Below are 14,600 nucleotides of genomic sequence, written 5' to 3'. Positions count from 1 at the left end.
CAAATTTTTATTATTTAATTGGAATGTATGTTTGAATATGAAAGGAACGTACTTCACTCACCCTAACAAATTCCATTGGACTATCATTCCCCCACATGGCCATAGCTTGTAGGATAAGGTAGCTGGTGTTAAGCCTATAAAATAATGTTTTGCCAACTAAGTTATATACAATGGAAATCATAGAAAAAAATGAAATTGCTAAGAAGATGGTACGGAGAAAATACTCTTTTAAGTCAATTGGAACACCAGGTTGAATTGTATGTTGCCACTTAAAAATATCCTCTGTCCATCCAGTACGTTTCTTGCTATAGGCAATCTTATATTTCTTTGAAGCGATGATAATCGCTTCTGCGAACCTCTTGTATGGCATATGCTTACACCAATCTTGAATATGTGCAAAGTCAATAAAAGTGACGTGTTTTTTACCATGATCTATTACGAAAAGGGCGTAGCAACCGTTGAATTTCCATGGCATAAGAACCTGTAAAATATCAGTCATTAGGATTGCAAAGAAGTGCCCTTTATAAATACATTTGAAATGAACTCATACTTACATATTTACAAGCCGTGATATAATAGTTCATTGATGGCCAACAATCGAGTGTTTTTGTTAACTCTTCTGCTGTAGGGTCCTGATGGTACTTTGGCAGTTTACCAAAACCAATCATTCTCTGGATAAATATTAATATATATACATGACCACATGAGGATTAGATATAGATAGATACTATATATTGCTACATTATTGATTGGAAATAAACTTACCCAGAAGCGCATGTCCATATAATGCTTTCTATTCTTTATGATTTCACCTTTCGGCCTACGTGACTCTTTATTGGCAAGCAATCGAACAGCCATATCAAAACATTTTAGAGTCATATCTGGATTTATACTTAATATGTTCTGTAGGTCTTTGACAGATATTTCTATCTTAAAAGGATTGAAACTTCGCACCCATATCATCCTGTAATGTAGCATGACATGACGGAAGTCTATATCAAGACTATACGAAATTGGTATAAATAAAATAGACAAAACAATAAGCACTTACTCTAATGTCCTATCGTCTTGGATTGCCATAATGTAATCACATAGCACATCTATTAAATCGTCTTTAGTCACTGGCATGTCTTTTGTGGAGAGACCACTCATTAAAAAGTCGTCTGTGCACCCATCCGCCGAGACTTTTGTAGGAGTTCTTTTATCCCATTCATCAACAAACCACCTTTGTAAGTCTGCTTGAGTAATGGGGCCATCCTCATCTTCCATCAATACCTCGCTATTATCAAGCACATGGAGTAGTTTCCTCTTCTTATGATTTGTTGGGCTATCTAATATCTCAACATCAGAGGGGCTTCCAGTATGAACTTCTTTATCATATTTGTATATCGGATATCCCCTTCTTTTGTTCATGTATGAAGATAGTAATATAGCAGCCAATTTTTTTCTAAAGTGTGACATGTCATCCTGCAAATAAGAAACAATTTACTTAGCATTATATGTAACACTGACTGTAGATGTGCATATATGCCATAATAGTAATAATATACCTGGGTAAAACTATCAGATAGCTCATCTTTTGATATACAAATATGCAAAAATCATAGATGGATAGGAGATTCTACATATTCATGTGTTGATTATTTAGTGATGTCGAAAGCATAGATAACAATGTGCAAAAATCATAAATTACAAAGAAACAACTAACCCACATCTTCATCATTTGCATTACTTGCCCTATGTATCGCACGGTATGCATCCACTTCGTCCATAGATACACCAACCTTTGGAATATTTGCATGCCATCCAAGCTCACCTTTAGGGAAGAACAATGGATATGATAGTGCATCATAGCATCCATGGTATGATCGGATCCCGTGGTTTGACCTATCCTTCCCATGTAACATAACACTCTTACTGAACCGGCCTCGTCGTTCGCTCCCCTCGATCCAGACAGCGGCCACCTCTGAAGTGAGAGGCGCATTATACGTCTTTTGGTTCAACGTCTGGTCAAGGTTCAATGCAATATAATAGTCGTCAAGATTCTCAACATGGCCCATGCTCCTTAGGTGCTCGGAGTACGGGTTTCCACGAAGTATGCCAACTATCTGTCTAATAACCTCTTTGTCTCTCTGAAGCTGATCTGCACGACACTTACGGTACCGATGCTCAAGACTGGGATCATCATCGTAAAAGTAAAGCTCTAGGTGTTTATGCTCCGCCCCACCTTCCCTACCAAATGACTTGATATTGTGGTACATCATGCCTTGAGCCCAGAACGTGTATATACCAGAATCCCTCACATTAGTAGTCATATTATCGAGGCAACAATACAAGGAAGTGAAAGAGAAATGGCCATTAAAAAACCTAATGTTATCACGAAAGTGCCTAGCAACAGAGTCTGTACTATCCCATAACCTTTTGAGCTGCGGAGGGGTCTCCAGTGGTGCTAGCTCAACCTTCCCACCACGACAACAAAAACCAGGTGACTCATACTCAAATTTCTTTGCAGTGCAATAACCACAGTTGGGAACAGGCTTCAGCATATGTGTTTCTTCAGGGATGTTATTGTACACATTATCGTACGGATCAGGCACATCAGTGGCAGTAGATTCATCTTGAGTACCATGGATATTGATGTTGTTGGGGACTTGTTCTCAAATGCTAAGAATTAAGAACAAGGCAACACAAAAAATGTTAAGTGTTAAGGTCCTTCGTCCTCCATAACGATATATCCCTTCGGGATATAAAGCATCTCGGACGAAGGTTACGAAGGACATACCTTCGTAAGCATAACAACGAAGAATGAAGCATTCACACAAATCATAGAACATGAGATAAACATTTAAATATTGTCATAGAGTTATCTTTACTTGTATTAATGAATATAAATGACTTTGAATTACAAATGTACCTTCGTTCCTGCGGAAGGCAAAAGTACAAACGTGATGCGAAAGCAAATGACAGGTTCACGTGTCCAGTACGGGAGTACTGTTCATCTATTTATAGACGCGGGACGCAGCCCACGTAAAATTACATCCATGTCCATTACATTTGTTAACGGCTTATGGAAATCTGTCGAGGCCCCCGAAGTCTTTTCATCTTTAAGTCGGTTCCCCCTTCTGCCATCGCGCCGAAGCTTCCCTGCACACAGCTTCGGCTACACTCGACCTTCGTCTGGTTCAGGCTTCGTCCTGGCCGTGCTCCATATTTATAATTCTGGATCCGAAAATACCTGTTCACATAATCCACTCGGAAAACATTGTCAAATCATGTTTTTGAGGACCTTCGGAGGACGAAGGCCCCCAACAGATGTCCTCGTCAGTACCCTCATCTGATATTTGTGTGGAAAACAACGACTAAGACATTTGTATTTAAATAAGCATTTGTATCGCAACAAAAATTACCATAGTTACATTGGCCAGTGAATAAGTATCCCTCATTCTCATCATCATCCTCTTCGAATATGATACCCTCATCATCATCATCACCTGGATTGTGAAAAGTTGTGCCACATAAATGTCAAGGACATTCAAGGTGGGGAAAATATGTAATCTAAAATAAAGATTTTTAGGAATTACCATTGGAAATGACCCTAGGTTTCGTGTGGCCATGCACCACCCCACTTCCTTGCTCGGACATGCATGCATTCCCATTTGTTGCCACGGTACCACCTTGGCATGGATTCCTACATTGTACTGATGGAAACACAAGTTTAATTGGGCTACATGCTATTTTCGTCGTGCAAGATACATCTCCGCATGATTAGTAATTATAATTACCAATGTCGGTGATCTCTGCAGTTGTATGGGGTTGTGTCCAATCGTCCCCTTCCCCAGCGTCACCGATAGTATCATGTTCTGTTGCATAAGCTGTTGGGTGTACAACCACAGAGGTATATGTTGGGTCCTCTATGGCGAGAGACACCGGATTCAAAGTGTGAGCTTGTAGTGCTCTATGTTTCCTTATGTAATCTAACTTCCCCTCTTTTCGCCTTGGTGTCTGATTACATAACCTATGGTGTTCATGCATAGACTCCACCACGCCTAGATGTGTTTCCCCACTGCCACTAACAGTTTCATGCACACTACCTGGAATGAGGCATGTCTATGTTCAACCGCATGAAATAAGGTGTTTTTTGCCTATTTAGTCAAGTGAACAGTCATGTACCTGGTGTCAGAAGGTCTATCGTTGTGACAATGTCATTTGCCTGGACATTTTGTCCCTTCTTTCGTTGACGCGCTTCCCGACGCTTCTTATTGATCTGGTTCCTTTGTTCAACGGACAATGTTGCACACCTTTCTCTAGCCCTTTGAATTTTTTGTTCGATAGAATTACCAACCAGTGAAATGTGTTTAGTAGGGTTTGTTGCGGTATGTGTGAAATCAATGGTGCTATAGTTATCTGGAAAGCTAACTGCGAATTACGGTGAAAGCCAAAAACAGGGTTAATACATACTCATTAATCAACTTCATGATATATTAAAATTACTGGTAAAATTATCATGTACCTGAACCAATATGCATATCTGCAAATATTTCAACATTAACCGCCTCAAGTGTCTGATTTGTATTAATGTCTTCTTCATATATATATATATATATATATATATATATATATATATATATATATATATATATATATATATATATATATATATAAAGGGTACATGTCAACTTTGTAATTCAGGGGCATGTAGGTATAACAATTAGGAATTTAACTTTTCATCACCTCTGGATGAATTGGGCTTTAATTTATCGATAGTGCTTTATTTCGCTGACGTGCTTCACGACGCTTCTTATTTTTCTCATTCTTTTGTTCAACAGACATCGCATCATATCTTTCCTTATCCCTCTTCCTCTTACGTTCCTTAGCATCGACCATTGGTCCAAGCGAGTTTGATTCATTTTGATCACCTATAATGTAAGTTTGCTTATTAATGTTCCCCTACTTACTACGATTCAATCATCAATTGACACGTGCTTATTGAAATTTTACCTCGAATGATGGTGTTTGAGATGTCTGTGAATGGTTTGTGACCAGCGTTATGTCCCATCTGATCCATAACCAAAACAGTGCCATGGAAATATGAGCATATAAACAACAATGCAAGAGGGCCGACAAATATATAGAATAAACATGAGTTAACCATATTGGCCATCAAGGGAAAATAAATTGGGCATTGTTAACCAACATAATATATGGGGTCATAATTAACAAGGGCAACTCAACCACTTATAATAACTAAATGCCTGGAGCGGCTGGATTATTGTTCCCAACCCTCAAGCTTGCTCCCATCATTCTTACTTACCGCCTCCTCCTTGACTGCCTATCAGGCTGCTCCCTCGATCCTCGGTGCATTTTATAATAGTAAGTATTACGTATAATAGCGTCATTAAAATATTGGTGTTACATTGAAATTTTGGCACATGAATTTTACATATCATAATGAACTTACATATGTCCAGATCTCTGTTTTATACTATTTTTAACTCCCCTGGCAACACAGCCTAAATGGAGAACACACATGCTTGACAACCCTTGACATATGTAAGTTTGATGTCATATTATAACACTATGACAATTATTGTATCATAGAATACAGATTTGGTAAAAGATCTAAATTTGGTAAAAGATCTTGATGGGGAAGTGTATTGTTGTATGTTCCGAAGACTCAAGGCACTTTAGAATTGCACTCTATCTACACCTCTTTTCTTCAAGGAATGTAATAGCAAATTGACGATCGTGACCCCGCTCCTTCAAAGCTTTCCGAATAGCTGCAATGAATGCCACATTTTGATTACATGTATATGACATTTATTTCAGAAGTTATAATGTGAACATAAATTTTTATTTTAAGAGTTTTTTCAAATACTTACGTTCAAAATGATGGGTGCTGTGATGGTACGGATTGAAGTGTATTGCTGTATAATCAGATGACTCGAGGTACTCTAGCGTAGAACATTAAAGTTATCATTACCAATCATTATACGAAAATTACTAATGACATATGGGCATGAAAAGGCATAGGTATATATTCTACCTTGCCTTCTAAATCGCCAGAACATAGTCCCAATTATTATGCCATAATTCTCATTAGCCAACGCCCAGTGGAGTGCATTTTTGTTTAGTAAGTCACCCCAAACTTTAATAGTGTGTAGAGACCACCTAGCATCCATGACAACAATCTTCCTGACATTACCCCACATTGTGTGTTGAACTGTATCTAAGTGGACTACAATAGCCATAATGTCTACAAAATTGTGAAAAATGGATTAATACTGATTTTTGCGAAGGTGTTAGAAATAGTAGGAGATTGATATACATACTTACCAACTAATGTCCGGTTTGGCAGTTTGGCGATTGCCGCAAGGTTCAAGAATAGATGTTTTGGGAATGGCGGCATTTGAAATGGAACAGTGTACGGCTCCACAACAGTTTGTCTGGTGAGATACAATTCCATGGGACCACTTATATGTCGAAAACGATCACCTAAATTAATGCTGAACTCTACATTGTGCATCTTGTAAACATGTTTTTCATTGACCAAACTATCGAAGTGTTTGACTGTCTCATATGAACTTGTCATGGCCTCGATCTTAGATCCCTAATATTATTTTAATAGTTAAAGAGGCGATGGTATTAAGGTCATATATAATTTTTGAAATGAAAATTATGACAATGTTGTGTTACATTGATGTCAGAAAAAATGAAATGTTGGCTGTCTCGATAACGTGGTTCAATAGGAAATTTAACTTCTACCCGAGCGACAATACTGTACTTCCGCGGTAGCCCATAAAAATCTTCATCACGATAGTCATCGAACAACCTGAAGCTATATTAACCATTCGATTAAATATAAGGGTCATAAGTTTGATAGACAAATCATGTGTAACCATTTAATATAACTTACATAGGCATCCTTTTTGGGCGGTCCGCTGCAGCTCTTTCACGATTCAATACGACGGGTTCCGTCGAAAATTTGTATCCTTTAACAATGTTTAAATTTTTATTTTTATAATTGAGTAGAGGGGGCAAGCGGAACAAGGTTTAGTACATGATTATAATTGTTTAAACACTAATGCACGTTAAATTTGCTGAGCAATAAAGGGTCTTTGTTTTTGTCTTTGTGTTTAACGTTAGACCCGCTAAAGAAGCAAAAAGAGAAGCAAGTGAGAAAGAGAGTTGGGAACGGATGCAAGCGCACCGTACTCAAAGTATACTACCAGAGCTAAGCCTTCCCACTATCATGTTATCTCAAGTTTAGCATCAACCTATATATACAGGAAGCATGCATATAGAATTTTATACCCCAAAAAATACCCCCAATACACACAATGGAATGAACTCATGTCATATTTTAATTACAAATTTTACCATATATCTTACTAAACTCACTGATGGGAAGACCAAAAGTTATTATAGAAAGAGGACATCTAAACTTCAGTAGATTCAAAAATAGAGGACCATAAATCCCACTTTCATGTATCTCAAGTTTAGCATCAACATCTATATACAGGAATCATGCTTATAAAATTTATACCCCAAAAAGACCCCAAATACACAAAAGTTAATTAACCTATGTCATATTTTAATTACAATTACATCATATATCTGACTGATGGGAAGACCAAAAGTTATTATAGAAAGAGGACCACTAAACTTTAGTAGATTCAAAAAATAAGGACCCTAAAGCATAAAAAGTAAAAATGGAGTTAAGTCAAAAAGTTTATGTGATTTCAGTGAAGGCCAAGCATGAAGAAAGCAAATCAAACCTGTTAAGGGTTGCAAGTATATCGAAGACAGTCTGAATGTTGAACAGGATGTTTCAGCAAGAACACAATATCCAGATAATGATGTGTCGTTGTCAAATTGTTCCTACCTACAAAAAGAGGACAAAACGTGCACTGTGGTCAGAACTTTCATTATTCTAAAATACCTGCCCCATCAATCCCATTGAGCAGTAAGCTTTGTGTGCCATTTAATTACATTATCACAAGATCTGTTGTAGGCCCACAATATTTGCATACAAATGATTATCATATACAAAAGATCATTAACACTATTGTCAGCATAATCATATGGTCTCTTCTCCAGCTGGGACTGCTTACAGGATTGCCTATGGTGATGGAGCTAGGTTTGGAAAAGGGTTTCTGTGCAGCTCTGAGTGATTTTATCCTCATGCAACTGCAGTTAGCATCAGTTTTCTTCACATTCTCACTTGGAACAAAAGCACACTACTACGACCGTACTATTATCCATGGGGGTGCTAAATACCGGCCTACAGGGCGTAAATTTGTTGTTTTCCATGCAAGCTTTACTGAGAATTATCAGTTGTATTCCAGAACTGCCTGCTAATTGGGAGAAGAAGCTGGATACTTTCTGGCAGTAAAGACTGAATGGCCAAGACCCACTGGTCATACTTACTGCTTAGGACAAAATTGATGCAGCAGCTGCTGAAGTTTCAGAGCCTATTGTCAGGAAAATCAGGGATGAAAAATATGGATGGAAATATGGCTGTGGAGCCAAGGGCTGTAAAAAAACCTTTTCATGTTCCTGAGTTTGTCCACAAGCAACATAGGCTCAAACATCCAGACCTTGCATTGGAGTATACGTCAAAAGTTCGAGAGGATCTTTATTTCCAAAACTACATGAAGTATGTATATGTGATGCTCTTTTTATTTACAGCTAAAGAACAGTATCATTGAAGTTTAGGAGGTGTGATACTTATCTAGTTCTTTAATTTTTTAAATAGTGACCCTAATGCACCAGGTGGAACCCCAGTGATGCAACTGTCTAGTTCTTTCATTTTTTTAAATACTAACAAACAGTTACTTAAGATCTTGGTCTTTTCAGACAATTATCGAGTACACATTTATATTATCTTTTTCCAGATGGCTAAGCAATATATACTCAAGTCTGGAATTTGATGTGCAGATGAAAGTAGAAGAGCAAGAGTTATGCTAGATTGGTCCAAACTTTTAGTGATAATCGAAGGAATAGCACATGGACTTCTTTACCTACATCCTATTGGACAGTGAGATACTGCCATACTGCTGACAGCAACGCTGTTGAAGCTATTATCCAGCTATTTCAGTCTGATTTATCCTTTTTAATTTGATATCACTCTTTTATTCTATTGATTTGGTGAACGAGAAAGGGACAGGATAACATGAAACTGTTTTGGTATTCTAATATACTAAATCTCAAGAGGGTGTTTGCTGCAGAGAGGAACTCATTGGAAGATGATACTACAAGTCTACAAACATAACTGGCAGCGATGGTGGTTGGTGGAGACAGGTTTGTTGGAGGTTTGTGTCTACAACATACGAGTGTTCTATAATCAAATAAAGCAAAATAATGGTCATTTCACTTCTATAAGCTGTTGCTGTTAAAGGTTGGTAGTCAGGGCTCCAAATTAACCCTGCCTGCTTTGGATGTACATGAATATGAGCTGTTTGGATTTGGACATCCAAAAGCATGTGATCAAATAAAGCAAAATAATTGGCAAAGATGTCATGCTGTCATATGATGCAAGATTTCACTTTGTTTGGCTTTCACTCTGTTTGGTGGTGATAATAAAATTAATGTGATGCATATACCAGCAATTTGATATTAAAATGGGAATACTTGGCAGCGATGGCGAGGTCGTTGGGCTTCCACGGCTGCAAATCGGCACTGCTTCTGCTACGCGGAGCTCGCGACCGATATCCCGTCGGCTGGTGGCTCACGATCTTCCGCGCCGCTGCTAGTATGGGGACCTGGCGGCGATGATTGAACAAGATCTTCCGCGCAGCTGCAAGGGGCTCACGATCGCACGGGTGATAATAAAATTAATGTGATGCATATACCAGCAATTTGATATTAAACTGGGAATACCTGGCAGCGATGGCGAGGTCGTTGGGCTTCCACGGCTGCAAATCGTCACTGCTTCTGCTACGCGGAGCTCGCGACCGATATCGCGTCGGCTGGTGGCTCACGATCTTCCGCGCCGCTGCTAGTATGGGGACCTGGCGGCGATGATTGAACAAGATCTTCCGCGCAGCTGCAAGGGGCTCACGATCGCACGAGGATTTTGGTTGCGGGGCGGGGCGAGACGGATGGGGACGACGTCGGGTTGGGATGGAGATGAGCTCTTTGACGGCACAGAGTGCGGGTATATCGCTGCAATCCATGGCATGAGAGTTAAGGAGGTGGTAGTTGACGGGGAGAACGGCGTGGGGATCGCGATCGGAGCGGGATTTGTTTGTTCGCGGTTTGAAGATGAGGATTCGGGGCACCATGGGAATGCGCGGCTATCGGAGGATGAGTCGCGCAGCGCGGGGAAGTCGGCGGGAGCGGGTGCGACTGCGCGCTGCGCGGGGGCGGGGTCGGCTGCGCGTGGGCGGGGGCGGGGTCGGCTGCGGGGTCGGCTGCGCGCTGCGCGGGGGCGGGGTCGGCTACGCGTTGCGCGGCTGTGCGGGCGGCTGCGCGGGGATGGAAGTGGACTGCGGCTGCTGTAGCGGGAGCGGGATCGGGATCGGACGGTGGTGATGGACGTAATTGGACGGTTGGGATACAGGTGGGGGCATGGTTGTGCCTGGTCTACACTACTGTCTTAAGGATTAGTAGAGATTTACAGTGAATAACTTCTATAAAACAGTTATTTTACTTATTTTTATTTTATTTTCTTATTTTCTACCGCTTAAAAGAATATTTATGAACATATAAATTACTCGGCATATATAGCAGCAGCAGAGAAGAACTTGATGCCGCCTGTAGGGTGGAGATCCTCAATGATGCAGCCAAAGGGAGCTTCATACATCGGGGAGGACTACTGTTAGACTTCTTGCCACCCGACTCCATTGGAACATCTAATTTTTCACTACACAGAAGAACCAAAGAAACGATTAAAGCTGGTGAGTTATTTAGGGTGTGTAAGTCGCCTAGAGGTGATGAATATGTGAAACCTGAAAATTATAAACTTTGAACAAACATTTCACCCGGGGTTAGGGTTAGAAATAAATAATAGTGAATTCAGAGTGCGGAAGATAGTTCTTCTTGTTATGAATTGCTCAATCAATACGGATAACTTTAGGAGCCAACTCAAAATATTGTGAGCGAGAGAACTTTAGAGAGAGAAGAGAGGGAAGAAACAAATCGAATGGTGAAGATCAACACAAGGGACACGACGATTTGTTTCTCGAGGTTCGGTTCCAAAGAACCTAATCCCAATTGAGGAGGCCACAAAGGCCGGGTCTATTTCAAACCTTTCCCTCTCTCAATCGGTCACTTAGACCGGTCAAGTGTTTCTTCTTAATCTCACGGGTCACTAAGACCCCGCAAGAATCACCACACAATTAGGTGTCTCTTGCTTGCTTTACAAAAACACTTGGAAAGTTTAGAAGGAGAAGAAGAAAGCAACCAAGAAACAAGAGCAACAATTGAAACACAAATCACCCTTTCTCAAGTCACTAAACACTTTTGACCACTTGACTTGATTATGGCACTTGGAGAGGATTGAAGGCTTTGAATGTGTCTTTGGAGTGTATTCTTTGCTCATGTATTGAGTGTAGAGAGTGGAAAGCTTAGGTAACTTGAATGTAGGTGGTTGGGGGTATTTATAGCCTCAACCACTATTTTAGCTGTTGGATGTTCTGTCTGTCGACGTGCACACCGGACATGGCACTGTTCAATGTCCGGTGCGTGCCATGTCAGCCGACCGTTGGGGTTTGGAGCTATTGACCGTTGAAGTTGTCTGAAGTCGTCTGTCCTTATGGTGCACCGGATAGTCTGGTGGCACACCAGATAGTGCGGTGCGACCTGACATCGCAGACTATCTCTGACCTTCTGACGCTTCAGGCTGTGGTGCAGTCGACCGCAGTCGACCATTGCTTCGTGGGCTCACTGGACAGTCCGGTGAAACACTAGTTAGTCCATAAGGTTTGTGATGGTCGTAAAACACTAAAAACGATTATAGGAAATGTTTGAGGCCATTTCCCTTTAAATATTCCCTTTTTGGTGATTGATGCCAACACAAACCAAAGCAAATATGAAGTATAGAAATGTAGCTAGTTTGCATTTTGTCAGATGTGAATAAGTTACTTTGAAGTGAAAGCAGTTCTAAGCATATATGATTATTTTGATATATTTAACATTTTGGACCACATGTGCACCACTTAGCTTGTCTTTGCAAATATTTTTGAAAAGTCTTTTTCAAATTCTTTTGCAATTAGCCAATGATATAAGAATATTATTTCTAAAGCATTTTCAAGTTTTGAAAGATTCTCCCCCTTTTTCAAATGCTCTTCCTTTGGCTAAATAAAAGCCCCCCCTGAAAAAGTTCTCCTCTTAGCTGTCAAGAGGGTTTTTGCAATGATTCAAATTCGGAAAAAGTTTTTAGAAAATAGGGTGGTGGTGCGGTCCTTTTGCTTTGGCCTATTAATTTCTCCCCCATTGGCATTAAGCGCCGAAAACAGAGAAATCGAGAGGCCTTTTGCAAGAAAGATATGAAAGTTAGTACATGAGTAGGGCAAAGGATATATAATACCGACAGAGTCGTAGTGGAAGCCTCGTCTTTGCCTATTACTTCATTTCCCTTTCAATCTAAGACTAAGCATAAAATACTCTTGGAAACACATTAGTCTTAGCTTTGGCACAAGAAGAATAAGAAATATACATTTGTACTAAATGAAAGAGATATGACATGATCAAAGGTATAAGATGTGCAATGTGTGCAAGATTTCAATCAAAGTTCCGAGAATCTAAGATGTTTAGTTCATTCCTAAGCTTGCTAAAAGTCTTTTCTTCTAAGGGCTTGGTGAAGATATCGGCTAATTGGTTGTGGGTGCTAACATAAGCAATTTCGATATCCCTTTTTGCTGGTGATCTCTCAGAAAGTGATACCGGATGTCTATGTGCTTAGTGCGGCTGTGTTCAACAGGATTATCCACCATACAGGTTGCACTCTTATTGTCACATAGGAGAGGGACTTTGCTCAACTTGTAGCCAAAGTCCCTAAGGGTTTGCCTCATCCAGAGTAATTGTGCACAATAATGTCCTGCAGCAATATACTCGGCTTCAGCGGTTGATAGAGCTACTGAATTTTGTTTCTTTTAAGCCCAAGACACTAGGGATCTCCCTAGAAACTGACAAGTCCCTGATGTACTCTTTCTATCAATTTTACATCCGACATAATCAACATCAGAATACCCAATTAGATCAAAGTTATATCCCTTGGGGTACCAAAGCCCAAACTTAAGAGTATGAACTAAATATCTCATGGTTCTTTTCATGGCCCTAAGGTGAATTTCATTAGGATTGGCCTGGAACCTTGCACACATGCAAATTGAAAGCATAATATCCGGTTGTGAAGCACATAAATAGAGTAAAGATCCTATCATCGATCGGTATACCTTTTATCTACAGACTTACCTTCTGTGTCGAGGTCGAGATACCCATTTGTTCCCATGACAGTCTTGATGGGTTTGGCATTCTTCATTCCAAACTTCTTGAGAATATCTTGAATGTACTTTGTTTGGCATATGAAGGTGCCCTCTTGGAGTTGCTTGATTTGGAATCCAAGGAAATACTTCAACTCTCCCATCATGCACATCTCAAATTTCTGTATCATAATCCTACTAAACTCTTCACAAGATGACTTGTTAGTAGACCCAAAAATAATATCATCAACATAAATTTGGCATATAAACAAGTCTTTATCAATTGTTTTGGTGAAGAGAGTAGGGTCAGCTTTTCTGACTTTAAAACCATTAGTGAGGAGAAAGACTCTTAGGCATTCATACCATGCTCTTGGGGTTTGTTTGAGCCGATAAAGTGCCTTTGAAAGCTTATACACATGTGAAGGATACTCACTATCTTCAAAGTCGGGAGGTTGCTCAACATATACCTCTTCCTTGATAGGTCCATTGAGGAAGGCACTTTTCACGTCCATTTGATACAACTTAAAGCCATGGTAAGTAGCATAAGCAAGTAATATTCAAATTGACTCAAGCCTAGCTATGGGTGCATAGGTTTCATCGAAATCCAAACCTTCGACTTGTAAATATCCTTTGGCAACAAGTCGGGCTTTGTTCCTAGTCACCACACCATGCTCATCTTTTTGTTGTGGAATACTCACTTGGTACCTACAACATTTTGGTTAGGACGTGGAACTAAATGCCATACCTTATTCCTCGTGAAGTTGTTGAGCTCCTCTTGCATTGCCACCACTCAGTCTGGATCTCTTAGTGCATCATCTATTTTGTATGGCTCAATAGAAGACACAAAAGATTAATGTTCACAAATATGAGCAACTCGAGATCGAGTGGTTACCCCCTTGTGGATGTCACCAAGTATGGAGTTGACGGGGTGATCTCTTTGAATTTCTTGGTGGACTCTTGGGTGCGGTGGTCTTTGATCTTGAACTTCTTATTCATCTTCCTTTTCTTGATCATCTTCATCTCCTCCTTGATCAATGTCCTCCTCTTGATGTGGCTCATCGTCTTGATCTTGATCCTCTTCCTCTTGAGCCATTTTCTCATCTTGAGTTGGTGGAGATGCTTGTATGGAAGATGATGGTTGATGTTGTGCTTGTGAAGGTTCTTCGGGTTATTTTAGAC

The sequence above is a fragment of the Zea mays genome, chromosome 4 (genome assembly GCF_902167145.1).
Source record: "Zea mays cultivar B73 chromosome 4, Zm-B73-REFERENCE-NAM-5.0, whole genome shotgun sequence".
NCBI classification, from domain to species: Eukaryota; Viridiplantae; Streptophyta; class Magnoliopsida; order Poales; family Poaceae; genus Zea; species Zea mays.
The sequence above is the reverse complement of the archived record's forward strand: the minus strand, read 5'-3'. Positions refer to the sequence as shown.